The sequence below is a fragment of the Rhipicephalus microplus genome, chromosome 5, assembly GCF_043290135.1.
Source record: "Rhipicephalus microplus isolate Deutch F79 chromosome 5, USDA_Rmic, whole genome shotgun sequence".
Lineage (NCBI taxonomy): Eukaryota > Metazoa > Arthropoda > Arachnida > Ixodida > Ixodidae > Rhipicephalus > Rhipicephalus microplus.
The window spans coordinates 14303763-14329034 of record NC_134704.1 but is presented as its reverse complement, the minus strand read 5'-3'; the positions used below and the strand labels follow the sequence as shown (position 1 = coordinate 14329034).

The 25272-nt window shown below is 47.2% G+C and overlaps 1 protein-coding gene across 4 annotated transcripts in view; it reads left to right on the top strand.

The window, feature by feature from the left end:
- LOC119174972 (uncharacterized) overlaps positions 1-25272 on the top strand; it is a 267896-nt gene that overhangs the window by 108744 nt on the left and 133880 nt on the right. For 2 of the 4 annotated variants that reach the window (XM_075894884.1, XM_075894886.1), the window contains exon 2: positions 8472-8504. The gene's annotated coding sequence lies outside the window, so the exon portion shown is untranslated. Of the gene's footprint in view, positions 1-8471; positions 8509-9029; positions 9054-25272 lie in introns of those variants that run through there. The other 2 variants (XM_075894885.1, XM_037426124.2) reach the window with 2 other exon arrangements.

Genomic DNA, 25272 nt, shown 5'->3' with positions numbered 1-25272 from the left:
TTGCGCTTTTCCACGCGTCGCTGTTTTGCTGTCGTCACTGTGACTGTGCAGAAGTTGTCGTATCCCGTGACGACGGGAAATGATGAAACGTTCAACGTTCGTTACGCCGTTAGGTTGAGCATTTCTTGTCTGTTTGGGCTCGCCATATTCCGACCTTTGCTGCGAGTCTGAACGGGTACCGCGTGAAATTGGTGTGAAGGCGTGCCGGTTTTGTCTGTCGATTCTCTTCTTTATTTATTTTGCTTGCAGCGGCGCGTCGCCGCCATTATTACTGCATTGGTGTACTGTGGTAACTAAAGATATTGTCTTGTTACCAAAATGGTGACATGTACGCGTAGCAGGATGAGAACCGGGTTGTGGAAAGTTGTTGAGCAAAGTGAGCCTAATGTCGAAAAGATATTATGGTCAATGCGACAGCTGTTTTTCGGAGTGTTGTTCTTATGTACTTGCGCCTATACAACCCTCCGATAATCTTTGCGGGGGAGGAAGGGTAGCATAAGCTTGTGCGTGGAAGTTGTACTTTGTGCGAGTCCTAAACAGAGAGCGAATGCAAGAAATAGAGGGGAGGCGTAAAATGGGTAAGTACTATGTACGTAAAGGTCAAGGTCAGATAAAATGAAAGTGAAAGTAGCTCGTCGAAATGATCGACCATAATGCACACCTGTCACAATAGCCTATAATAAATGTCCGTTGATTGATTGCTTGATTGTTTTTATTGATTTGACATCTCGTTCTGGAGCTATTTGATAAATGATATATCGTAAAAAGTTTTCAGCTCCCATACTGTGTATTTATACTTCGAGGTTTTTTTTTTCTTTTTTGTTCCAGCGACTGTACGCTATGTTAATTAGCGCTGTGTGCCAGCTTGCCCTTTCATCAGTACGACCTAAGGACCAGTAACGTCCCGAATTCGGAAAATTCTATTACATGGGCTATTCTGTCTTGAAAAAAAAAAAATTGTTATCTATTTTTATGGTTCTGTTCGTGGCCAACAGGGCAAGTGAAAAGAGAGAATTTATTCACAGTAAGGCAGAGAAGCCGGCCTAAGCGATAATTTTCTCTGTCTAGCTACTCTGCACTGAGGAAGAGAAGTACGGGAACGAAAGGGTAACGAATGAATATGATAAGTCAAGGAGTTGACATCATAGTCCCGTCACGTCGGGCAACGCAACTCTACAAAGACGTGCATATATAGTCTACTGCCTTGAAGGAGATCTACGACCGCTCCTATAAACACATTTTCGCCGTTGACGTCAGGCCAAGGACCTCTAGCTCAACCTCATCGGTCATTGGTTGGTGATATAATCGTGCAACAGAGGAAATCAGTTTTTGACGTTCCTGTGTTGCGTACGCTGGACAAACAGGCTGAGCAAATGCAGGTGGATTCCACAGCGACACGCGTCGTGCCTTATTATTGAGCGATATGAGCCTCACGGTTTGAAACATATGCTCTGTGTAGACGTTCACAAGGGTGGCGGCTCGGGCTTGTTGGAAATTTATGACAGCAAACTACCAGCGTGAGGACATGCAGACAAAAAAAAAACAAGACAAAAGGGTGACACCAAGCACATTGCGTCGTCCTGTTTCTTGTCCTCCCGCGGGCAGTATGCCGTGTGGGCGACCTTGTTACTTATACAGCATTGCTCTGCTCGTTCGTCGCTGATGATGTGACACGGCGCAGACTTTTTATTTATTTATTTATTTATTTATTTCTTCCCCTGAATGTCGCACTTACAGCTCTCGAGTTCATTGTGTGAATTTTCAGCGAAAAACAATTAAATAAAAAACGCACAATAGGAAAAGGGAGCGTCCCTGTGTTCGTTTGCTTCTTCCTGTTCTGTTTATCGTTAAAAAGCTAAAAAGAAACAAAAAAGAACAATCTAGCCGAATTTTAGGCTCCATGCTGAGCGGCCTCATTTTGGGCTAGACTCGCGCTAATTAATCTTTGTTTGAGAAAAAGCAACATTCTACGATTCGATTCTATACGTAACTACAAACAAAATAAACGGAACAGTAAAAAAGGCCAGGCCTGCGTAGAACGCGCAGCAGTCACAGCGACAGCTGGAAGAGCAGCCTTTCAGAGCCTTTTTTTTTTTTTTTTGAGAGGGGGGGGGGGGGGTAACTGCACCCACTTGTTCGGTACCCACTACGTCACAAATAATCATAATTTTTGTGCAGTAGGCCAGCATTCACTATTCTATACTTCGTCATTCTTCGCAGAAGAGTGGTATCCGCTAGACGTTTGCTAGGAATTCAGTGCAATTTTTTTTTTTTCATGCAGTGGCTGACAACGATGAAGAATGATGCCTGAAGTCGGTGTATGCACCACAGTTGTAATAGGTGACCGAGAACAAGTTTTCTAATGGGTTGGAGCATTGGATTACCCACTCGTTACGAAATTAGCAGTGTGTGATGCCTGGTTGTTCCTTTGATGTTCTTTATTACTCATAATAATGGGATTCCTTTCCCGGCATCAAGCCTGCGTAAGGCCAGTTTAGAAACGAGTTGCAACCACCGGCGTGGCTTAGTGGTGGAACACTGGGCTGGCACGCAGAGGACCCATGTTCGAATCCCATTGTGTCCTTAATGTATTTATCTTTCATTTACCGAGTTTTTTTCTATTTCTTGCAATACTGGTTACGGACATCGGCGGCGGTGGACAACCACGGCGCCGCACGTGACCCGTGTTCTAATCTCACAACAGCTTTCGCTGTAAAAAAAAAAAAAAAACGAACGAAAAGCTCGCCCGCTGACGCTCCATATTTCCTATGCGCAGACGCAGGTGAAACTGCCGCGTGGAATGCTGTTGGCGGGAGGCATCCTAATTGGCTTCGTTACCGAGGTATGCGCAGTGGCTGAGAGGCGCCTTCCCTCGTTATTCTATCCCCGCAACCGACGTTTATGATAAAAAAACAAAGTTTTGCTTATCGACAGAGCTTTCTTCGGCATTGTTTACTCAGCGACACACCGTCGACATCAAACCTAAAGAGGCAAACGGCAGAGGAATACCAGAGTTCCGGCCAACTTACCGTTTTCTTATCCTGTATATCGGGCTCGCACGACAAACGATGCTCGCTGCGTCGTGCCTTTTTATGGGCACGAGGTACACGAGAGGAGTTGGAGGCAACACATATAGCGTGCAGAGCAGAGACGAACCGCACGTGATTCGATTTGCATTGTTCAGAATGAGGCGCGCGATAAAGCAGCAGGTGACGTCGGGCTTTAGAACGTCCGTACGCATCACTATACAACGGTCGCTAAAAAGAGAGAGAAAAAATGGTAGAGAAGGAAAGGCAGGAAGGTTAACCAGTCCGGGAAAGCTGGTTTATATACTGTCCTACACGTGGGAAAGAGGAGATTTTATATACTGTCCTACACGTGGGAAGGAGGAGATTGAAAGAGATAGAGAAAAGAGTGGAAAGAGGGAGAGAAAACACATCGCACAAATAAGTTGTCAATTAAGGCCAAACCTCATAAGCGCGAAAATGCACGCGACAGCGACAAGCGACGCGACGTAGATCGGCTTCGCGCGATCAGTCGCTAGCGCAGGCAAACCTCACTCACGCGACGGCTTCGGCGAGCGAATTCCACTGTTGCTGGCATGAGGCCGTCTACTGGCACCAAGAAAACCGCGTAGCGAGTGGTATGCAATTAAAAAATAAGATATATTGTTGTGTAATGGAACGGATAGTGTTCATTATTGCCTTGCAGCACCTTTTTATATGCACATGCGTAAACATTGCGTTATTTCTTGTTGCGCATACGTGACTCGGGCAGGGTCACGTGCACCTATGTAGTCTTTGTCTTTTCCGGCATTTCGCTATTGGCTGCTTGAGCCCAGCACTTCCGGGCGATGAGCCACGGTTTCCAAATCTGGAGAACCGAGCGATCGTGCGAAAACCAGCACGCGACACGTCGCGCGAACGCCCTGTTTCGTCGCTCATAGCATCGCTCGTCGCTGTCGCGTGCATTTTCGCGCTTATGAGGGTTGGCCCTTATACATAACCATCACGCTCATGCGGTACGAGACATCGCTGTCACAGCCGCTTGTCCAAATTAGTTTTTAGAAGAAACTTTAGGTCGCTGAAAGCGTGCACCGTTTCATATTGCGTCAACACTGTAAGTTGCCACCGGCTGCATAGCGTTTGAACAGCAGGGTCGCCATCGTCAGTGCACGCATCTGTGTCTGAATGTGTCGCAATATCTCGGTAGCGAGAATTTCCGGCTACGACGAATTAATATTTGACCCGAACGATGAAACCATCGTCTTTCGGGTCAGCAACTGGGTGTTGTATTCGCTGAGCCGCCACAGCGGTCTACTTAGCCGTCTTTCCTTTGTTTATGTAAGCTATAGTGTACATGCGGTAGCGATACTTTTTTTTTTTGCAACGAAAAGGTCAGGATAATATGGGCAGACTTCGGAGCATTGTGTCGTGCTCTCTTGATGTGGGAGCTCTCATGGCGGCTCAATAATTAATATTATTCGTTGCATCCCGATATATACATGATATATGACACATGTGTCAAGTGCTCAGAGACGCAAAATTTAAAAAAAAAAAGCTTTTGGTGGCCTAGATATTTTTTTCACGGGTCTTGAAAATGGTTCCAGCGTGAATTGGGATCCAGAGTGAATATTGGTGATTGTTGTCGGTTTAACGTAGCAAATTAATAGATATGATTATGAGGGACGCCGCAGTGTAGAGCTACGGATATTTTGGCCTCGTGGGCTCCTCTAACGTCAGTGTATTTAGAAGATTAAGGACGGTTAGGACGATGATGATGATGATGAATATTATTCGTATTGACAGCAAAAAAAGAAGTGAAAGGAAGAGGGCAGCAGCGGTGAGGTATAAATTCGTGCACTTATTATCAGTATCCATCAGTCTTAAGTTGAGACATCATTTGAGCAAACTCCGGTTTTAGCAACGCCACTTCCACATCCATGCTGAAGAAATTCTTCGGTGGCGCCGGCGTGGCTCACTAAAAAGTTCGATCGCGTGTCGTACCGCTGACCATAAACGGATTTGTTTTTTTAAGTATGGCACTCGTGCCACGTATGCACGGTCTTACTAATTGACATGTGCTTGTCATTTTAGTCAGGCGAAATGCTGCCAAGCTCCATCTATCTCACGATGTACTGTCGCGATGGAAAGAAGTGGCAACAATAGCGTATTATTATATGGCATGCACCCTCTCCTTTGTTAGCATTACGTTTCAAGTGGTTGTATAGCCTGGGTGGCAATGAACAGACAGTTGTCATCTGCTATACATTCAAGGATATCATAGTTGAAATCAAGAAGAGGAAATGGAAATGGGCCGGGTATGTAGCGCGTAGACAGGATAACCGCTGGTCATTAAGAGTAACTAACTGGATTCCCAGAGAAGGGAAGCGGGATAGGGGGAGACAGAAGGTTAGGTGGGCAGATGAGATTAAGAAGTTTGCGGATATAAATTTGCAGCAACAAGCACAGGACCGGGTTAACTGGCGGAACATGGGAGAGGCCTTTGTCCTGCAGTGGACGTAGTCGGGCTGATGATGATGATGATGATGATGATGATGATGATGATGATGATGATGATGATGATACATTTAAGGATGAAACTATAGCGTCTCAATCAAGCAAAAAGCGCGTTGAGGACAAACTCTGACAGCTCTGTTCTCGTTTCTTTCCATCGTCGCGGTACATACGAAATTGCTTCGACCTTTATTGGACATGTCTATTGTAGGGCTCTCGTTGCACCGTTACTTTACCGCGCATCAACAGAATGTGCCTCTGTGCAGCGCTGCGCGAACTTGTGGCGCGCACAGGTGCTCAGGCGCACGTTTTCCAAAGGGTGCGTCGGCGAACTTTCGCAGCGCGATGGAGCGCGCACCGATAATCTGGTTAGAGGTCCCCCGTGCTCGCCCTGTGGCCCGACCTTAACTCCCGTTGATGACGCCCATTAGTGGTCCCGTGTCGAGTTCCCGCGGACGGGGGCCTGACGCGGGCTCTAAGTGCTTCGCGCAAACTCGCCTTGACGTGCGCGTCGGGGCGTGCGAGTGTGCTTCGACACAAAAAGAGCACGGGAAAGCTATAATAAGAGTCACGAGCGCGACAGGCCGCCGTCGTCGAGTGCTGCGCTGGGATTGGAACAAGGTCCCCATTCTTTGCGCAGCTGCGCGCAGAAACTCTTAGCTATGTCAAAAACCGAGATAGTTAAGGCTTGCCACTCATATTCGGCTGAAGTTGGACGGGGGAGGGGGTGTCATTGTGTAATTTATTTATTTATTTATTTATTCACAATACTGTAAGCCCTGTCGGGCTGTTACAGAGTGGGAACTACATCATACAATGACAATTCTAATTTACCAACAAAAGATTCAACTGTGTCTACATTCTCAAAGAAATCGGCGGCAAGACAGTTCCAGTCGACAATCGTTCTGACAAGAAAAGTGTTTTTAAATGTGTCAATTCTCGGTGTGTAGGGCATAATTACGTGTGGGTGATTGGTTCTTGATGAGACTCTTCCTGGGGGACACAAATAGAGAGAAGAGTTTAAATTGAGATTATTGTTGTAAAGCTGATATAAAAACTTTAGTCGAGTGATTTTTCGGCGAATGGCAAGTTGAGGAAGTTTAACCTCAGTGAGCAGGGTTGTTATTGACTGCCTCCTCTCATAAACGGAAAAAAATAAATCGCGCTGCTAGCCTCTGAACACGCTCCAGTTTATCTATTTGATATTGGTGATGCGGGTCCCAGATCATATTAGCGTATTCTAAGGTAGGCCGAACAATAGTTTTGTACGCCTGAAGTTTAACCTCAGGAGGAGCACCTCTTAATTTACGTCTCAGTAGTCCAAGTTTCCGCTGCGCTGATCCGCAGATATTGTCAGTATGTGCATTCCAATTAATTCCAGTAATCCAAGGAATGTCCTCGAGGCAGCTTCGTCTTAATATTTGGTGGTCGCCGCTCTTGTTAATTTATACGCTACGCGTGAATTTCAACAATGTTAGCTGTTAGTGCTTTACGTCCCGAAAGCAACAATATTGTCAAGAAGGACAACGTAATTGAGAGCTCTAGAACTTTTAAACACCTCGTGTTTTTTAACGTGGGTATTTATCTAATAAGCGCACGGGCCTTTAGTATTTTGCTTCCACCGGAAATTTGGCCTCCGCGGCTTGGATTCGATCCCGTGATCTTCGGGTTAGCAGTTGAGCACTATAGCCACTAGACCACCGTGGCGAGTACCCAATATTGGCTTCGTGAACATTAATGTGCTCTGTTATACAGTCACATCTTTATTCATCAGTGTCTGGGATACAGACAAGGAAGATGAGGAATCTACGAAGCAGTGGGTCGTCCTGATCAAATAGTGACCGGAATATCCCGTTCAATATTCCGTCAAACAAACAAAAAAAGTGGTGTTGGACTCTATGCTGTATTTACAAAAGCAAGAGAGGTAAGCTACTTATCCGTGCTTAAAATTATCCTTACACTGTTGTGTGCGCAAGCTATAGTTCGTAAGGCAACATGTTTGATGGCGCGCAGAGCGTCAGGCTGGAGGGCGTAGATGACGGAAAAGCAGAGTGTTCTCTTGTTACTAGTTAGTTGTTAGTTTTTCGTTCCGTATACTATCCAAGATGTCGAAAGTTGAATGCCTCCCTCAGCCCTCGACTCGTTGAATTATTTCTCATCTCTGTAAATGACGTGTGAAAGAGAGGACGAAAGCATTTCATACTTGAAAATACTTACTAAAAAAAAAAAGTGCCCACTCAACAGTTGCTGGCTTCTCAACGCCCGAGTGGCCATTGCATGAGAAGGGTTATGCTTCAATTGGGCAAGATTTGGAATATCTAAGGTTGTACTCAGGCAAAATGAAATGTAAAAAAAAACTAATTACACCAAGACCTTTTAGTAGAAGCGCGGGACATCATTAGCCAAAGAAAGGAAATGAGTGATGATTTTCGGTGATATTTGCTCAAAAGATATTAATAATGTGAACGGCAATAGTGGCCAGTTGTTTTGGCTGTCTTGGACAATAGTGCATTTACGTAAACTTAAAACGGCGTACTTGGTGCAGCATACTTGGTAAAATGAAGCGCGATAGACGAGACAGAAAAGCGAAGCAGTCTGGACGAGCGCTTAATCGGGATGTCTCACTTTTCTGTTTCATTAATTGCGCTTCACTTTACCACGTGTACATCACCATGAAACTGGTCCAAACCCTTCTGGAGTCACAGCAGCACAGGGTGCTTTGTGTTGTGAGTTCATATATGAACCGGTCTTAGTATACGTACACTGATGCCCAGTTATCTGAGACAACGTGCACCCCCTCCTCTTTCTTGTGCCTTGGTTAGATTACTAGCATACTTTTTTTACGTAAATTATCCTATATACTCTTTGTATTGACGTTTGCTCTGACTTTGTTCTGTGTGTTCTTGATGAGCGTTAAAAGAGTATATTAAGAGGCTTTTATTGTCCCTTTTTCAGGTGTACTGACTGCGTACTCCAAGCGTGGCAAAGGCAAGTATGTCTTCTTTTTCAATATCATTAATATTGAAACCACATTGCGTGTGAGTACACTACACAGTATGGTAAGATACAGCAAACAGGCACTCGCCAACATGAAATGAAGAGATAGAGTAAGGTGAATTAGGCGAGGGCGATGGCCTTTTGTTGAACAAGTGGCAGCTACGGGCCATGGTATACGGGCCTCGAAAAGTGAAGTTCGATATTTTTTTCAAGTCTTGGTGAATTTTGCCACCAAGCTTTATCATGGTCGTTGCCAAGCGAGTTTCTCTCAAAGCTCTGACTGCTGCGCGATCAAAACTGAGTGATTGCCACGTAATTAAGTGCTGTAATTGAAGACTGCCGCAAGCGTTAGGGAGAGAGCTCGACTGTTGCGCAAGGTTTCAAGCTCTGCGACCCACTCCAATCTTCAGAGAAACTTACGGACTTAATCAATTGGAGCATTCATTTACCAGCCCTTCTTTTTTTTTTTCCTTCGCAGGGTATTACTCCTTACAGTCACGCTGTGCGTACTTGTGTAAGGAACTTCTTATTTCCAGTCAGGTGAGCTATAACTGCCACTAGAGATACTGAGCATTAGGATGTTGTGTCGGAATTGAAGGCCCTGTGCAGGTACTGCGACCCGCTTCAGCCTGAGAGGTATTGCTGCACACGGCGACTTTACTTGAGGCACTGGCTGCCACGTTTGACGCGATGATCGACGTACCGGGTTCTTTTATCAGTGATGGCAGCGTATATTTTCCCTTGGTTGTAATGCCCTAACTATTACACGTGACTATGCACTACCTTTAGGTAGTACTGGGTGAAAGAGCGTCAAAGGAAGACACAGATGAAGCTTGACATACACAAGCACTGATTTTTTTGTTTCGCTGACTTGCAACAGTATTTCATATTGAGACAATCAGCCACGTATATAGCTGAAGAAAAAAACTGTGACACATCACGTGTACACCGTCTGTACAAAATTCATATCCCGACATAAGAAACATAACTGATTCCTAGAAAGAGCAACCGGCGGTTTGGAAACACATGCGTGACCTAATCTATCAATTAACTCATCCTCAATGTTCACCCGGGTCGGCCCATTCCTACTTCTGCTCACAACTGGACTATCATTGTAAATCGGGTCACATGTTGTCATAACAGTGCAAGATCGACAGCGTGACTCTGAAAGCCCTCCTCTCATCTCGGACACGTTGTAACGATGCTCCCGCAGCCTATGATTAAAGCATCATCTTATGCGCTTTCACCCTGTATCGTTTCAAACTAACAAGCCCAAACAGCTGCTCTAGGTTGCATTTCACTACAGATATTTATCGTATATTGACCATTCGAGAGCTTATTTTATTCGGAAGTGACGGCAACAAACAGCTGACGTCACGATTTGTGCCTCGAGAACTGGAAACACTGGGAGAATATTAAATGCCTGTTTTTTTTATTTTTTAGAGACTGTTTAGAGGTGCTTTAATTACGAGAAAAATAAGCAAACTCTGTGACTGTGTAGCATGCCGAAGTGGCAAAACTACCAAGCAGGCCGGCCGCGTCGATGACCAGTCGGGGGTGCGGTGGACAGTGCGAATATTCATGACGTCTTTCGTTATACCGGCGGAAGTAAAGCAATGTGAGAGTGGGCTCTTTCTTTTAGATCTTTTTTCTGGAATGCGCATTTCAGTAGCAGCGTGCTTCTTCACGAGGTCGCAGAAAAAAAAAAGAAAACCTTTTTATTATGTGCGCGAAGTTTCCGAAGTTGCTCGTTCGTGATACAGTGCTGCGGAGCCTAGTTTACATAAAATGCGTCGTGCTATTTTATTTATATTTTTTTCTCGTCGCTAGCTAATTTGCTCTCTGTTCGTGCTCGAGACTGGCCTTAATTGTTGGTATATTTATATTTTTCTATTTAGTATTTTTAATGAATAGAAGAATCAGTACGTAGCTTTATGAAAGACAATAACCAAGTACCGCGGTGCGAGATTTGTTTGCTTTTTTAGCTTTTTTTTTCCATCAGTCCGAACAAACCTCCGAACAGTGGCGTGCCTGCCGAAGCAGTCACGCGTAAACACTAATGCTACTCGTGTTCAAGTGAAGCAAACGATATCACGTTATCAGTTGTGAGAAATCGATTTCTTTGTGGCGATAATTCGTTCATCCTTCCGCGTGTGTGTGTGTGTGTGTGTGTGTGTGTGTGTGTGTGTGTGTGTGTGTGTGTGTGTGTGTGTGTGTGTGTGTTTGTGTGTGTGTGTGTGTGTGTGTGTGTTTGTGCTAGTGTGTGTGTGTGTGTGTGTGTGTGTGTGTGTGTGTGTGTGTGTGTGTGTGTGTGTGTGTGCTAGTGTGTGTGTGTGCTAGTGTGTGTGTGTGTTGTGGAGGGAGGGGGGTTCGTTTTAGTTTGACTCTTCATATTTTACTTCCTAATTAAAAGAGCTCGCTGAGAGACCCGGAGATTTAGTTATGGTTGGATATGCATTACCAAGATGGTTTAAACCGTGAGACGATATAGTTATTCCAGATTAATTAACACATTTGGAACATACCTGATTACACGGAAAAGGCATATTTGGAGAAACGAGTTTCATATCCTTTCTTCTGTAGATATTACAAGTTTTTTTGCACATACATAGTTGTTTAAAAGAAAGAAAGAAAGAAAAAAAGAAAGAAAAGAAAGAAAGAAAGAAAGAAAGAAAGAAAGAAAGAAAGAAAGAAAGAAAGAAAGAAAGAAAGAAAGAAAGAAAGAAAGAAAGAAAGAAAGAAAGAAAGAAAGAAAGGAAACCTTTTTGATACATAGCTCTAACTCGTTTCAACTAGCTGCTCGCGACTATCTATAGCGCAAGTATATATGTGCTTTCGTTTTCCTGCAACTGTAGGGCTCCAAGCTTTTCGTCTGGCCCCGCGATATTCCCGTGTATATGCATCAATAATTTCTGCTTAGGCCAAGACGCTCCAATTCAGCTGTTGCGCGAGTTTAGATGCGCCTGAACGACGCAACGGCTGAAAGAAAGAATAAATAGAGAAATGAAGAAGGCTCGGGTAACAACCGAAATGTGAAGGAAGTGGAGGGGCGTCAGCGTCTCTCATCACTCTGCCTTTTTCACGCTCTGCTGACGAAAGCCATCGGGTAAGTGTTTCATCGTACCGAGGCACTCGAAAGCGAGTTTTGAAATATTTAGGCGTTGCTATGGGTGAACCGTTTGGTACGATTTTTTTTTTCTTTTCGGTCCCGGGGAACTTCAGTCGTAAAACGCGCGCTTCCAGCGATAAAATCTGGCGAGATAGGCTAGCGTGGTGTGAAGGTTTATATTTAATCTATTGGTATGCGCGAATACTCCCGAGAAACGGTGGGAAAAGGCGGGCATGGTTAGCGCTGGTTGCGTTTTAAGCGTATAATGAAAGGGCAGGAACCTTTGTCGCTGAACCTGGGCACATCAAAGAAACGTACGCGCGACGAAGCGCACACGCGTGATGAAACTTTTTAGCTATAAAGGGTTTGTCGTAACCACGTCAGTAACTGCTGCTCAGAATGATTGATATAGCCCTATAGCTTGTTCGCCATTGATAGAGCTCTGCGAAAGTTAGGCTGTTCGGAATTTAGGTAAGGGAAGAAAGAAAACAATAAACAAACGTGGAACTGACGCAATTTCGACGTCGCTTTATATCGCTTACCGAGAACAACCTTTTGTGATCTCGGCAGTGAACGTACGACGTGTAAGGTGCCCTATTGAGACGTGACACACACACACACGCGCGCGCTTGATGCGCGATTGGTTATCACTGGTGAATCGGGACAGTGGTTTTCCGTGGTGGTTTCTGCAAATCGATATCTACTGTCGGGTTAGTGTACATGATATCGTCGGCAGTCATACAGCGCATGTGTATTGTATACTGTAATAAGAGAAGTATATACGGTAATAACAGAAGCAGCCTTACAGGTCTTGTTCACTCCAGCAGCGAAGGTATGAAGCGAGCCTGTGTGCATGCGATAGCGGCAAGGCCCGACGGTGACCTTATGTGGCCGCGATTGCGTGGCCTTGACATTCGAAGAGATTGACTTTATGATCATAGATTTATTAAGCCTATGATTATAGATTTATTAAGGTTACTATGACCAGATATGTACTGCGAAAATTGCATAGAATATCTACGAGGTGAATGATGACAAGTGGGACGAAGCACTCCCAGGGGAGACGCACGGACGCATGAACGGACGCACGCGTGGCTGGACGGCCGGACAGATGAACGGACGGACAGACAAACAGACTGACGGACGCGCGGACAAACGCACGGACGAACGGATTGACGGACGCATGGATGTACTTACGCACAGACGGACGCATGAAAGCATTTACGGACTGATGGACGCCTCGTCCCACTCATCACTATTCACTCCGTGAATATGCTGTGGCATCGTTTTTATTGACATACAATGCTATGCAACTGGCTACTACGACGACTACGACGACACGAGACATATGACCCATGGCCCACGATGGACGGACGCATAGACAGATGGGCGCACGGACGTACAGACGTACGGAAGCACAGAAGCACAGATGGACTGACGGACACTTCGCCCCACTGATCATCATTGACTCCGCGTATCCGTTTTTATTAAAATGCAATGCAATGCAACTAGCTACTATGACGGCTATGACGACACGGGACATATGACCCACAGCGTAAAGAGCTTCGCCTCTAAAACGATTCTGGTTGCGACATCGTATTGCACTTTGCTTAACCAGAAATAACGCATTTTTTATTCTGCAGTGACTTAATGAACTTTGCGTAACTGCTGATACAATGCAGTGGTCGCTACATAATAGCTAACGAGCAGTCTGTTTAGGATCTTTCTACAACGAAAATTATATTCATGATGTATTTTGCCGAGAAAAGATATTGCCACCATCCCGTTCACCTCTGAAAGACACTTTTCGCTTCTTTCTTAACCTCGTCTTCAAGGATTACCTGCCGTTTTCGTCACTCTATATTGCAGACGCCTGTAGTGTTACGCACCGCAGCCCTACGCAATGTCAAATGCTTATCAAGTCAAACCAGAAAAAGAGTTTCGAGCCAGTATTTTGCCGGGCAACTTGACGATCCACGAAGCGTTGCTTCACCCGGACAACCGCGAGACTTCTCGAGCAGCTAAACTGGTCTGCCACTCAGAGTTTAATCACACCGCTAACGCTCGGGTCGCGCTCTCGAAGCTGCACAGTCGGATCACGGCCCCGGGCTTGGCGAGAGGCGACGACAAGTGGCCGAGATGTGCAGCTGGAATACGGAGGCGTTCGTGATGAAGGAGGAAGGAAGATGCGGGCGCAGGGGTGCGCGTCAGTGGTGCCACGTTATCCTCGTTTACGCGCCCAGCCTTCGCTCTCCACGCACGAACGTCCGAGCAAACAACATTAGACTCTATAGGACGCGTGGCTCCCTGGCACGTACGCCATTAATTCGGCGCAACGCCGAGCTGAATGTGGCCACGAGGGCTCCTCTCGCGCACGTGCGGTGCCGCTGATAAAGAAGTGGTTTTGCTCTAAGACTGGCCCTCGGGATCATTCTTCCGTGCAGGAGAGCTCTCTCTGACCGTGAAGACTTCGGTGTAAAGACGTGTTGCGTGGCTGCTCGAGGGCTGACGGTAGCTGCAGCACATTGACAACTCGAAAAGGACAGAACTGCTTCTGACATGCGAAGCAGCTCATGGTCGAGCTCAATCCTGTGTGCGGCGTGACCATCCTTACTGCGTATATGCGCAACAGCTGTCCCAAGCGCTGCCAGAATGCGTTCACGTGCTAGCGCGTTCAGACCTGTCTACGGGGCAGGGTGAGACGCCGTAGCCTCTCCCCTTTATACTCTATCTGATATGTGATGACATTGAGGGACGACATTCTGCAGAAGCGCGATCAACCAAGGCGCTGTCTCCTAGTCGGCACGCTCTGGTATGCACCAGCGCGTTCGGGTCTGCGTAAGTGGCTGTGTAAGAGGCTGTGGCCTTCCGTCCTTACTATCTCTCAGCAATCACATGATGCCGTCGGGGAACGAGTTCTGCAGATGCGCGATGAACCCACGTGCTCCGGCGTGACGGGGCGATGAATACGCGTGGCGTGCTCCAACGAGAGTTCGGGACGAGTAAGAACAACCGTAACTGCAGCGAATTCATGGTGTGATCCACTTGCAAGGACGAGTTAACATCGGGCAAGGTGCCCGTGTCCCATGCGCTGCTTCGCACGCTACTCATGTTTCGCTGTTGTGGGAGATGGTGTAATGTTTTTAGGGCCGAAGCTCCTTAAGACCGTTGCACATGACACAAGAAGTAGTGATTTTCAGTCCGCGAATTCGCTCGCAGCGAAAAAAGGGCCAGTTCGCTCCCGCCTCAGCGGTCCGCGGCGAGCTTCCAACGTGTTGAAAATTTTCGCTCTGATCGCAGCGGCGGGAGCGTATTTTGGTTGGGACCCGTCGAAATAGGACTGAGCCGTCCAAGCCGTCGAAATAGCGTCAACGCGTTTGTGCATTTTGAAATTAATTTACAGTGAAAAGTGTTCTTAAATGACGAAACACAGGTGCTCTTCATTACCGTTCATGGAAGCTTGATTATATTATAACGCACATATTGTTACATCAAATATGAAAAATTCCAGTGTCTGCCACAACCAACGGTGACAAGAAACGTTTCTCGCCGCTCCGTTCGCAGAGCGAAAATCGCGGACCGTTCGAGGTCCCTGTGAAACAAAACTGCCATTAGTGGCGGTTGCGAACAGGATGATTGAAGCGAATGGAACGATTTTTTTCGCTGCAATCGCGGCATGTGAAACAGCCTTTAAGCGTCACCCGATTGTCCTCGGTAGTAACATGACCTCCGAGATTGTGGGCGCGTGGCGAGAAACCCGCCGCGCGCCCGCTATCTCGGAGGCCATGGTAGTAACCACCTCTCTCAGGTATGTGCCGCAAGAGAGTTTATTTCTTGAAATGTCCGCCAGATGGCGGTACTTGTATATAATCAATATATGATGATAAGATGCGACATAGTGGTACTTGGAGTGTTGAGTAGACGGACGGACATACAGACAGACAGATGGACAGACGCACGGACGGACAGATTGACCCATGGTTGGACGGACGGACGGATGCAAGGACGGACGGACGGGTGCTCCGCCCCACTAATCATCATTCACTCCGTGGATATGCTGTGGTTTTTTTTTCGCTTGGCTTTTGTGTAATAGTGTGAAATCAGCCGTCTGTCTGTCTGTCTGTCTGTCTGTCTGTCTGTCTGTCTGTCTGTCTGTCTGTCTGTCTGTCTGTCTGTCTGTCTGTCTGTCTGTCTGTCTGTCTGTCTGTCCGAGCATGATTACAAATTGACCAGCGCTGCAGGTGAGCTTTTTGTTGCTGCAATGTACTGATCAATTTTATTCTTAGAAGTTTGTTCGATCGGTACCGATCAAGAAAAAGAACGGGAGAATCTTTAGTTTACCTGTGTCCTTTTGTTTTTTTACTACGTTCTTATAGTCATCGTAGTAAAAGAGAAACATTTACGATATGGCTCCTGGACGAGGCTAATTACGCTGTAGAATATTTAGGTGACCTATTGAAGTGTACTTGATTGCCCGAAATGTCGGGACAAATCGATCAGACAAAAATAGGCATATAGGAAAAAAAGCAGCCAGCAGGAGGGAAAGTGCCACCTTGAAAGGGGGGGGGGGCATAGAGGAGGAAAATGAGAGCCGAATAAATCGTGAAAGACGGAAATCAAGAAACAAATGCGAGAAGATGCAAAATCAACTGAGGAATGCGGGGGAGTGAAAGGGAAAATGACAGACGAGAACACTCATTGGGTGACGGGAGGGAATCGCGGATGCAGCGGGACACGACCCCGACTGGGAAGTACACGTGCCACGTCGGAAGCGGGCGCCAAGCGTTCTTCGCTGCAGCGCTGCCGGAAATGGGTGCCCTGGCTGCACTCGGACATGCGTGATGGCTGTTTTCCGGACATATTTCGCCCGGGAGAGCGTGAAAGACATCGCCGTCAGTCGGCGACGAAGGAGAGAGAAGTCGGTGTCACAACCTGTGTCCGCGCTGCTCAAAACGATGAGCAGCCGCTGCAGGCACGCTTGCTCTCGTGCAGCGGAGTGCGCCCCCGCGCAGTATAGGTGGTTGCTCGAACAAATATCGCTCAAAAAGGTTTGGGCGAGTTGGCAAACATTTACGATAAAACTTTTTTGTTAGTTAAGGGTCCCTGCTAGACTTTTTCAAGTCCCCATCGAATGGCTCAGTCACTAAAGGAGTTTATTGCCGCACGAACCGAGCGCAGCGTTACTTTTTAGAATTGTTTAAGTAATAGTAGAGTTACGGAGATTTGTCGCCTGCTGTGATTTCTTTGAGGGGCGAAGCTCCTTATAGCGGCACCCGTTCGTCCCACGTAGCCGTTGTAGTAGTGTGTAACAAGTATAACATTTTGACCTCCAAGGTGGTGTCGGTGAGATTTCTTCTGTGCGTTGTTGAACAATGAAAGATAGTGCTCAATGTACATGCCAATGGCTGGTAAGGGGGAATGAGAGACAGGAAAACCCGGCTTTTAGTTAACGCGCACGCTGTGAATTTTTTATTCTTCAACAACGCACAGAAGACAAGAAAGGGTTGCTACGTTATACTCGCTGGGCGTAACCTCCTAGGTTTTAGAAAGGTTTAGCGAGCGTTGGGCCGCAGTGCCATGAATACAGTGAACTAGTATATACCATGAACTCGAGGCGGTTTAAAGGTGGGAAGTAGACACGAAGCGCAAGCCGTAAGAAAATGTGCGTGTGCCACCTCTCGTTTAGTCCTTGGAATGTCCGCTGGATGGCGGTGCTTCTATATGAGGAATATATGATGAAAAGATGCGAGATGGTGGTACTTGGAGTGTTGAATAGGTGGATGAACGGACACACAGACAGATGCATGGACGGACGTACGGATGGCTGCACGGACGCATGGACGCATGGACGGACGCAGTAGCGGGTGCATGGACGAAAGCAGGGACGGACGCACAGATTAACGTGCGGAAGCACGAACAGACGCACGCGCGGACAGGCGGATGGACGTACGGGCGGCCACACAGACGCACGTATGGGTGGACGGAAGCAAGCACGAATGGACGGACGGATGCTTCGCTCCACTGTCCATCATTCACTCCGTGGATATACTGCCATTTTTTCTATTCCTTCTTTCCAAGGAACGTGCTGGTCAATAAGCAAGGGGGGTGGGGTGGGACTGGTGAAAGTGGTTACGTCACCCGTTCGTCATGAACTCAATTGAGCACTTTTTTTTCTTTTTGTTTAACACGCAAGTGTTTCATGCGTTGGTCCACCAGGACTTCAGTGGCGTATTTCCGTCATTGAGATGACGTCAAAAAATGCGTACGATCAGATGCAAAGAAAAACTTGAATGGAAAAAACATGGCCGATCTCTCTTTTTTAAGAATCGGTATAACACGATAGTGAAATGTGACTTCGCAGATGTAGTTGAGTGCTGTTTGTGCATTGTTTCGCCACAAGGGCGAAGGAATGATACAACAACCTATTGCAAACTCACGCGATGAACGACAAGCAGCTCGAAAATTGCAGCTCGCACCTCAAGCAGAAACCATGCACGAGATGACCATTGTGTATGCTCATTCGTGTATACTCAGCAGCGTGCTCCTTTCGTAAACGCATGCAGCCACAGCAGCGAGCGAAGTGACCTTCGTGCTGTCCCAAAGCACGAGTCTGATAAGCGCGTACGCAGCAGAGACCACGCTTCGTGGAGGCGGCGCTCATAGAAACGCTAGAGGCGACGATCTTTAGAGCGCGCCCGACGCAACACCTTCGTGCCATCTCGATACTGATGACCAAACGCGCTGAAGTTGTGGAGCTCTGAGGACCGCTAAACGGTATATGGTGCGTATAAATAGCTTGCCGTTAGCAGTCTCTACAACGTGTACGTTCCTGTGTCCTAGTAGTCGGCGCTGCGGGTTGAGAGGTCACTGGTTTGACGCCCCGTGACAGAAATTGTTGAATTTTTTTTCTTCGTAATGTGTCAGTATATATTTAAACGTCATATCCGTGACGAAAATACGTCAGCGGAGCTGTGGTGGATCCCGGCATAAAACACTATCGTGTTACAAAAGGTTTCGTCTGTGGAGTCGAGCCTGCTATCTCCGGTCCTCAACATTGGATGTCTGTCCACTGCGCCAGCGTCTATTTTGTTTTCTTTCTTTCCGGTCTTTGACAATTATTACGTGCACTTACGAACATTAAACTAATAGTATACTTACAAGAAATGTCAATATTACAGATTCAGGAGACTTTACAAATGCGCGTCTTGTGTCACACACTTTTCTGTAAGAGACCTCTAGGTCGGCGAGGTGGGGTGTCGATCAAGGAGCGGTATAAAGTGAAGTAATGCATCTTGACCGTGGACTTCACTATTTGGTTAATCAACGCGCCGTCGCTACGCCTACAACCCGTTTGACGTTTTCACGATACAAGTGTAATTTGATCAATGCCTTCACACTCCATGAGGTGGCAACCGTAGCCCAAGCGTCGGCCTCGCGCATAGAATAGCTCTGCGACGCTCGCCTGCCTCGCCTTCTTTCACTGCATTCGACGCTTACACTTAACCCGGAGAGAAGAAATCGCGGCCGGGCTGAAGCGGAGGCACGAGGCGCGTTGTTTTCATCTAGCCCGTCCGTGGAGACCTTAGCTCAAGGTCTGCGCCTAATTAGCGGCGCTGTTTTGGATTTTTCACCATATATTAAACTTTTCAGAAATTCCAATTTACATACGAACAATCCGTTCCTGAAGCGACGTGTTATTGAGTTGAAACAGGTAACTTCGCTTGACTGTGTGCACATTCCTGCGAATGAGGTATTGTCGACGCGAAAAAGAAGGCTACCAAGGTTTTCAAGAAGCAATAACCGACAGTAGCTTTACGCTTTAAACTCACTGCCATAGCTACAGCAACGTAGCTTTCCTTGGCCAGCTTCAATGGGAACCCTTTAGAGTAAGCGTTTCTCTGATGACGGTGAAGGCAAGTAAACTCACAGCGACCAATCTTTTCACGTTGGCCGCAGCGCAGTAATAGGCAATGGTAGAAAGGAAAATCTAGGAGGAAAGGAAGTAAAGAGCGCTGCAGCAGCTTTCCGAAATTCCTTTGAGAGCGACAAAAGAATGGGCCTTGATGTTTCGCAAGAGTGCACACACCGACGACTGCGCTGGCGGCATCGCTATAGCGTAATGAGTGTTGCAGAAAGCTCAAAGGCCAAAGTAAATAGCGGAGGAGGGAGTTGCTCAAGAAAAGCGAACAGCGCAGGCATTGAAAGCTCCGGAGAAGGACAGGTGAGCCCACAGTAACTGCTGCGTGCGCGATAAGAGCGGTGCAGCGTTTTCGAAGTGGCCGCTGCCGTTTGCTGTCACTGAAAATTGATCTTATGTGGCCTCTTTCTGTGACGTGGTGAAGAAGCTTGACAATCTCGTACGTTATCAGTTCATGCATCGTCGAAGGACTGATTGCACGCTCTGTAAGGGTGGTTTCGATTCGGAAAACACTGCCCATTGACTCGGTCTCTGGAATGCGATGTACTCTAGGGCACCACACGCAGAGCCACACGTTCTGCCGCCATAGACGTAGTGACATGGGACAGCTTGATTCGCATGGTTATTCATCGAGCTGGTATTTCCACCGCACTGCCAGAATTTGATGCTATGGTTGAATCATCGGTGTACATGTGCACCTGGACCCTGTAATTTTAGTGCAAGAGGAACAGTCTAGTGCAAGAGGAACGTCAGTTCCTGACAACTGTGTCGCGTAGAGATGCTTTAAAAGTAAAGCGGAGCAACTGAGCTGTGGCCAAGCTACGCAAAAAATTATTGCCAGTGCACTCCATCGGAAAAGTGGTTCATTATTTTTATACGTAAATGATAGCCCAATCTTCTGACATGTTTCATTATAAGAATAAAAAAAACACTTATCTGATGAACCGTGCTAGAATTCATTTTTGCGTAAGCTAAGCCACAGCTCACGTGCTCCGTTTTACTTTTAAAGCATCTCTACGCGACACAGTTGTCAGGAACTGACGTTAGCTATCCTATCCCATGGAAAGTGCTATATATCAAAAGCCGCTTGCCGCGAGGTTAAGAGGTAAGCACAAAGGCGCCAATACTTCCAAGACATCGCGGCTCTAGGAGAATGCTGATTGAATTCCAGTTGTTGTTCCCGCGTGTTCCCTCGGAGACTGCAGCTCTGTCCGACCAGCCAATCAGCGTGGCTGCTCGTTACGGAGCGCGGGTGTCAACAGATTAGTGTCGCCGCGGGATTCGATGCGGCATTGAGGTGAGCACTCTGTTATGCCTCGCCTCCTCCTTCGCGACTTTTCTGATGAGGGTTCGCGTGCACTGGCCTGATGAGCCAGATTGCATCGATCTTTGTCGGACGTGGACCGAGGCCGCAATGAATGCCTTCAGCGTTGTTTCGTCACTGCTAATTGTTATTCCCCGATTGTCTGCTACTTCCCTATATATCCCGGGCCTCGGACTCTTTCTCTCTTCCTTTCTTTCTCTCTTCAAAGTTTCTCTTTATTTTTTTCTTTTATTTTTTATTTCTTTCTTTCTGATTGTTGGCAACCTCCTTGTATATCCCGGGGAGATTCTTTCTTTCGTTGTGTTTTTTTTTCCCTCTTTCTTTCTGTGGGGTATCAACTTTCTTTAGAGCAGTGAATTCGGATGCAGGTTTAGTCTCTGACTGCTGCAGCCCTCAATTGTAATCATGACTGTCATGAAAAAGGATCCAGTAGCTCTAAAACACTTCAACTTTTCAGAGCTGCAGTGGTTCGCTTTCACCTTTCGAATCTCGGCCAGCCTACCACTTTGCGCAGGCATCTGCTCTTCGCAAAAGGTTTGAAGCTCGTCGGCTGTCAGGGCTCAGAAATTCGATCATGCTCTTGTTCAGAACGTCGACGATGAAATCCCTTTCTTCGAACAGACGCCTTCTTCGATGTCTTTCATTCGCATTTCATTACCGGGATCGATTCTTGGTAGCGATTATTCTGTTTCGAATCGATGCGGTTGCTCAAGTATTCGGATGCTATAACGCCTGTCGGCCGTCGAAGAAAAGCGCTTCTTATTTACATTACTTCATCACTTATAGCAAAACTGAACGTTTTTAGAGAAAATTGCGAGTGACGCGTTCGCAACGAAATTCGGTTTTAGTGTGCGATATTATTACATCTTAAATTAAATAAAACAAGATTATGTGATTGTACGAAAGTGGAGAGTGGCCGTGTGCTCCCTCGATTCATGCGTCATGTACTTGGGCAGACATGATCTCTGAGCGGTAAATGCGTGTTGTACTACCTACTGAAGCCAGTGGTTAGCTTGTGCTGTTAACTCCTTTGAGATTATCATACTAAGTGTTGCCCCTCTTAGCTAGAACTGCTGTTAAGGCTCCTTTAGGAGCCTATACAGTAAATCTAGGACAGAAGGCTGTCTTGATGAGCCAATAGTGCGAGGAAACAGCGCGAAAACGGGACTGAGGCGAAGTAACAAAGGCAGCACAGTACTTATTCTTCTTGGTCTCGTTTTCTCAACGTATCCTCGCAGTATCGCCCAGAGTGCTCTTCTTACTGTACATGCTTCTAAATTAGTCCTTCCTAGATTACAAAAATGATGTATAGGCTCCTTTAGGAGCCTGCACAGTTACAATTAGCTGAGGGGGCTAATTTATGAGTCCCTGCAGACGCTCAACTCGGGGTGGTTTCGCGGCTCAACTGTTTCCGGATGAGAAAAAAACATACAATGTCCCTTACGCCTAAGATCACTGCAAGTGGAAAGCCAACTTTTCCTTCTCAGTCGATTTCGTTGATCCCACTCGCCTCCGAAAACTCTCTGTATCTATAATAGTTTCGCATTGCCTCCCTGATTGCAGGCTTTCTTTCTGCAAGTCATGTGCCTCAAGGGACGGCCCACCTACCACCAATCGATGACGTCGTGCCGCTAATTTTGATCATCTCTGACGTCAAGATGGCGCCATACAGTGGCGCCATGATGTTGTCACGGGGTCGTGACGAAGACGAAAGGAGCAGACCGCCTGTTCAGATTAAACTGTTTATGTGGCCGAGGTTGTGGCCGATAAGCGTAAAGTCGGATTACAGCAAGACACTGCCACTGATGGCGGCAAACAGAACGTTGGCCGTCGATCAACTGACAGGCGGCGAAGCGCGTTGGCATTTTATACATGCTGATGTGAAGGAAGAGCGGGTACAAGCTTTACATCCAGGCGCCGGCGAAGGAAGAATTCTTGGGAGGCTTCTTGCTCACGCAAAGAGCACACGATTTATTTAAATATTGACATTGTCCAGCACACTGAGTGTCGAGACGCGCCTTTACAGGAGACACGAGAGGCCTGTCACTGTTACTGCTAAAAGTTGTAAATTGCGTACTATTCCTGAACAAATCGCTGCCTTGACATTCGGTTGACCCGGTAAACAGTCAACAATGCCGTAATTTTTTTTTGGACTCACTGAGGTCACTTTTCTGCCAGTGGCTGCTTTTGGTCCACATTGCGCTTCATGAACCTTACACGAAGCTGAAAGGCTTTGCATGGCAATGCTGAGCTGAAAAGAAGAAAAAAAAACAAGAAAATTTTGCGATTCTAATAAACACTGGGACGGTCAAGGATAAGGCATCTAAACAGACAAGAGCGAAGATGTGAACTCGGATACACAATCACAGTATGCCACCCTTTCCGCAGATTGCTACTGAACCATATTATTCGCCTGTCAAAACACCGACTCGCAGTGCGCAATCGCGCATGTGTGTGGTGTCTTCGCCGCCCTCACCTTCGATGGCTTGATAGCTGTCGACCTTCCGAAACAAATACCCGTGGTGTCGACGTTAGCCAATTCATCCAGCTGTCGCATTGGCATAAATTACTAATCAATTTGCGACAACTGCGACTGTGTAGAGACTATCGGCCGTTTCCTCTGCCACTGTCCTAATAGGAACAAGATCGTCGCACTCTCCAGTGTGGCTTAAAGGAGAGTCGACGATCGGCCCTTTACTCAAGAAAAGGTCTTCGGAGCATGGTCTCACAGTCGATCAGCTCAGAAAGCCACACGAGCCCTCCTGCGATTCATGAAGGCAACATCGCTGAGTGACCGCCTGTTCAAGCCTGCACTGTGTGTTTGGTGTGCAATGTGTCTCTCTTTCTCTGTCTCCTTTACTCTTTTATTCCCCCGCCCCTTGAGTAGGGTTCGATCCCGCGACCTGCGGGTCAGCAGCTGAGTACCTTAGCCACTACATCACCGCGGTGGGGCGTAGTCTAGTTAATAACCCTACCTTGCCTACATTCCTTCTCTCTCGCGGTCGGCCATGGTGGTCTAGCGGTTATCGAGATCAACTGCTGGCCCGCAGTGCGGGACCGAATACCGGCCGCGTCGACCGCATTTTCGATGGAGGCGAAAATGCTTGAGCCCCGTGTGCTTATTTAGGTGCACTCTAGAGAATCACAGGAGTGGAAACTTCCGGAGGCCTCCGCTACGGCTGCTCGTAATCATATGGTGTTCTTGGGACGTTAAATCCCAGATAAACCCCGCAGGGGCGCCTGCGCAAGTAGGCGTTTGGTGTGTAGCGACACCACGGACCCGAGCTAACGGGGGAGTTTCTACTCCCTCCCACGCCTAGCCGTGCGTGGCTTTGCCGTGTCCGGGGAAAAGGGAATCCTGGGGGTTGAGCCGACGCTGGGTGATTGGACCTTTAAGGCCCAACGGCAGAGGCAACACACCCCTTTGGCCCCGGCTTCACGTAGACGGGGCACCCCTGGGCTGACCCACCCATCAGGGGAAATCGGCAGTCGCCTTTTCCTATCTCTCTCTCCCTACATCTTCGTCTTTCTTACTTTTTTAGCTTTCCTGTCTACTTCTCTCTTCTGCTTACTTCCAATTTTCTCGGCGGCAAGGGTTAACCCTGTGCAAATAGCCTACCTTGGCCTATGCGCATTGGGTTATAGCAGGGTTGTACGGCTGACGTCTGCAAGCTTTTAGCATCCGCAAACTTGCAGCGTCCCCTCGTTGGGCTCCGTGGTGGGTGGCCGCCAACGCTGCTGAACAACATACAATTAGCATGCAGAAAGCATTTCCTTTACTTAGTGATCGTGCCTCCTCAAAGCGGGTACGCACCGAAGACATCAATTTTTTCATCCGGCCAAGACAAATGTTTCCTCGTTTCCACGTTATACACTGTGAAAAAACTAACAAGCAAGCCAGAACTGTATCCCCCTTCATAGTGGATAGATGCTTAACCGAAACTCTCGGTGCTGGGTACAAGGTTACCAAAATGGCCAGCGGAGATCTACTTCTTGAGATACGTGACAAAGACCAATTCGATAAGCTGAACACCCTCACAACGTTTGGAGACACGCCCATCAGTATTACGCCACACAGGTCCATGAACTCATCTCGCGGGGTCGTATCGGACGTAGATTTGCTTGACCTGACCGAAGCTGAACTTCTGGAAGGATGGAAGAGCCAGAACGTGACAAACGTACAGCGTATTAAGATCAGAAGAGATCAAAAGGAAATCCCAACCAAACACTTAGTACTGACCTTTGCGTCGAGCGATTTGCCGGAAACTATTCATACTGGGTACACAAAGACATCCGTGAGACCATATATTCCCAACCCCCGCCGTTGCTTCCAATGTCAGAGATATGGCCACGGCTCGCAAAGCTGTCGTGGCCGGAAAACTTGTGCTCTGTGTGGAGTCGTGGGCCA